Source organism: Leguminivora glycinivorella, chromosome 22, assembly GCF_023078275.1.
Source record: "Leguminivora glycinivorella isolate SPB_JAAS2020 chromosome 22, LegGlyc_1.1, whole genome shotgun sequence".
Taxonomy (NCBI): domain Eukaryota; kingdom Metazoa; phylum Arthropoda; class Insecta; order Lepidoptera; family Tortricidae; genus Leguminivora; species Leguminivora glycinivorella.
The window spans coordinates 8,279,861-8,283,803 of NC_062992.1; positions in this window are offsets into that span (position 1 = coordinate 8,279,861).

Consider the following 3,943-nt stretch of genomic DNA (forward strand, 5'->3'; position numbering starts at 1 on the left):
TAAAAGATACACGTATTTTTTTATTTTTCCAAAAAACTGCAATATTAATTCGAAAATCAGAATCACTTTACGAGTATGTTACTACTTCGAGCAGAAAGAGCGTAAGTTACAAACGTCAAGACTCAACTAGATGTCACATGTGTTGTTTCATACACCTAAGAAAACGAAAAATCATTTCTAAAAAAAAAGTTTTAAGAGTCAGCTTAAACAGTCCGATATGTCTGACTGTCAAGTGTCACTGTCAACCAATATTGAATAACTACGAGCCATAGACTAAGTTATGAAATTTTAATATCTTTGCTACGAACGGTGATAAGTGTCACTGTCAAACCCAAGTGTCATCCCAACTGGAAGATTTTTTGGTTATAGTGGCAGCTCTGAATCAGCTATGTGACGTCACTTCCTCTTTAAACTATTTTTTAAGAATTTTTACGAAAAGTATGGCAAAAAAAAATTTAATATATATTTTTGTGATCTACAGGCGTATATCTTGAAATGGTTTTCTATTTAGGGACATTGAAAACTTTGAAACGTTGTCAATTAGCACGCGTCGGTGCAAACTGCATACAACTTGTACAACTAAGGGCCGGTTGCATCAAACCGTCTGTCACCGTTAAAGCGTTCGTTAAATTTTATTGTACGGGAAGTTCCATAGACGTCTGCTGCGTGATGATGATGTGTCTGTCAAATGTGGTCGATGCAACTGGTCCTAAGAAAGCGAAAGTACGTGTAAAATATCATATACCTATTACCTATATCAGACTTATTAAAATACCAATATATTTAATAAAGACTGTACACGATGAAAAAATAATTATATAGTAAATAACGTATCAACAATGGCGATAAAACGATTAAAGCGAGGAAATGTCGCCAACATCCTTGGTACAATGCCTCAAGGGCCTATTTTAGATATAAGCTAGCTTTCAAGTTTAGTCTTAGTTTTTTATATTATTATGTAAATAAATTACTCCATTACATTTGTTCTCTAAGTTTCAAGATAAACAAAAATATCGTTTTCTCAAACATGCAATGAAATATTGTCTTTACATTCCTTAAAAATGGGCTGGGAAGTATCGCTTTTTGGGCGCAACAACTCGAGAGGACTGTAAAGGGATTTCATATTATTTTTAGGCCTAGGCCTGCAAAGTAACTTTTTTTTATAAAATATTGTCCTTTAGAGCATTTTTTATTTTATTTCATTGTATGTTTGAGAAAAGCACTATACATGCCTCGGCGTGAAAACGGATTCCCGGCCTCGTATCCCTATCCGGCCCACGGCTATATACCCACTTGGCCGGAAATCCTCATTTTCCCGGCCTCTGATGTAATGTGCTATTTTCTTAACAGTAAGTACCTAATGATTTTAAGTGGAGCACACGAGACGGTAGCCGTTATCGCTTGTTGACCAAACAACCTTGGAGAACAATCGCCTATAACTAGACTCATTGAGGTCGAACACATAAACATAGAATCAGACCTTCATCATCATCCTCCTTGCGTTATCCCGGCATTTACCACGGCTCATGGGAGCCTGGGGTCCGCTTTAACAACCTAATCCGAAGATTTGGCGTAGGCACTAGTTTTACGAAAGTTTTACAACCCGAAGGGTAACTAGGCCTTATTGGAATTAGTCCGGTTTTCCTACGATGTTTTCTTTCACCGAAAAACGACTGACATTTCGCACAAATGTTCCGAAAAACTCATTGGTACGAGCCTGGGTTCGAACCCGCGACCTCCGGATCGAAAGTCGCACGCTCTTACCACTAGGCTACCAGCGCTTCATAGAATCAGATCTTATTACATATAATACTAGCGACCCGCCCCGGCTTCACACGGGTACTATACCTACATATAAACCTTTCTCTAGAATCACTCTATCTATTAAAAAAAACCGCATCAAAATCCGTTGCGTAGTTTTAAAGATTTAAGCATACATAGGGACATAGGGACAGAGAAAGCGACTTTGTTTTTAACCGACTTCAAAAAAGGAGGAGGTTCTCAATTCGACTGAATGTTTTTTTTTTTTTTTTTGTATGTATGTTATTCGATATCTCCGAGAATCGTGGACCGATTTTCAAAATTTTTTTTTTGATCGAACCGGTATAACCCCGAGATGGTCCCATTGGCACCAAGTCAGGGTCTGATGATGGGATCCTGGAGAAATCGAGGGAACTCTTCAAATGTTATAGGCACATGTAATGTTTTTAGTCTATTTTTCAAAGGTACACCAGTATTTACGTCTGATGGTAATAATTTTATGTGGCTGAGCTGATGATGGAAGGTCAACTCCTCAATGGTTAGGAGTTTAAGGATAATTCTTTCACTACTGTACATGTATTCGGACTGATACATATAATATCACTAGGAACCACTAAAAATCAACAAATAAATAAACTTTTTAACAAAAAATAAAACCGCCTTCAAAAATAAGCGCGTTACAAAACACGGAGAAACTAAAAAGCCAAAAATAATAAACCTTTCAATTCAGATTTCTTATCGTATTGCAATAAGCTAAACATCCAAATTATAAACAAATCAATTATTTTTGGAGTCGGTACCAGCCTGTGTATGGTTGGGTGGGGCAAACAGGCAATAGCAAGGCGACGAACAGGTCTGGTACCGACTACAAAAATAATTGATTTGTTTATAATTTGGATGTTTAGCTTATTGCAATACGATAAGAAATCTGAATTGAAAGGTTTATTATTTTTGGCTTTTTAGTTTCTCCGTGTTTTGTAACGCGCTTATTTTTGAAGGCGGTTTTATTTTTTGTTAAAAAGTTTATATACTATGTAGTGATATTGGCTACTTACGTGTATATATACACCCTGTTTTTATTGAATTCCGTTAACTTTCAGGGAAGGTTCTTTAGATCAAATACAATTAATTTCTCTAAGAAACTAGCGTCCTAACTCTTACGGTTATAGAATTATTAAAAAAAAATTAATTACTGAATACGTGTGTGGCATCCCTTACCACTTCGTTATGTTATTTGTTATGACATTTGCCGTCAGACACTTGTCACTGACTTTAATGTTATGATTAAGGTCATCTCACACTAATTAATTCATTTATTATGTATGGAAAGGAAAAACATTTTTTTTTTCGAATTTGACGAAAAGCGATACACAGGGTGGTTCCTGATGACGAACCTAACTGCGTGTCGAATTTAACGGAAAACAATAAAAACACGGTGTATATAAATAAATATACAAGAATTGCTCGTTTAAAGGTAAAAGATTCTTCTAAAAACCGGCCAAGAGCGTGTCGGGCCACGCTCAGTGTAGGGTTCCGTAGATTTCCGTGTTTTTCTCAAAAACTACTGAACCTATCAAGTTCAAAACAATTTTCCTAGAAAGTCTTTATAAAGTTCTACTTCTGTGATTTTTTTCATATTTTTTAAACTTATGGTTCAAAAGTTAGAGGGGGGACGCACTTTTTTCCTTTAGGAGCGATTATTTCCGAAAATATAAATATTATCAAAAAACGATCTTAGTAAACTCTTATTTATTTTTAAATACCTATCCAACAATATATCACACGTTGGGGTTGGAATGAAAAAAAAATCAGCCCCCACTTTACATGTAGGGGGGGTACCCTAATAAAACATTTTTTTCCATTTTTTATTTTTGCACTTTGTTGGCGTGATTGATATACATATTGGTACCAAATTTCAGCTTTCTAGTGCTAACGGTTACTGAGATTATCCGCGGACGGACGGACGGACGGACGGACGGACGGACGGACGGACAGACAGACATGGCGAAACTATAAGGGTTCCTAGTTGACTACGGAACCCTAAAAAGAATTTAAAACGAGTGGTAATTAGGATTAGATTCAAAACCTAACAAAAAAATAGCATGTCGTCGTTTTCCATTCGAAATTCAAAAATTTTGTCCCTGGCGATGTGTACAAATGTGTAGTGTTACATTCGCACGTG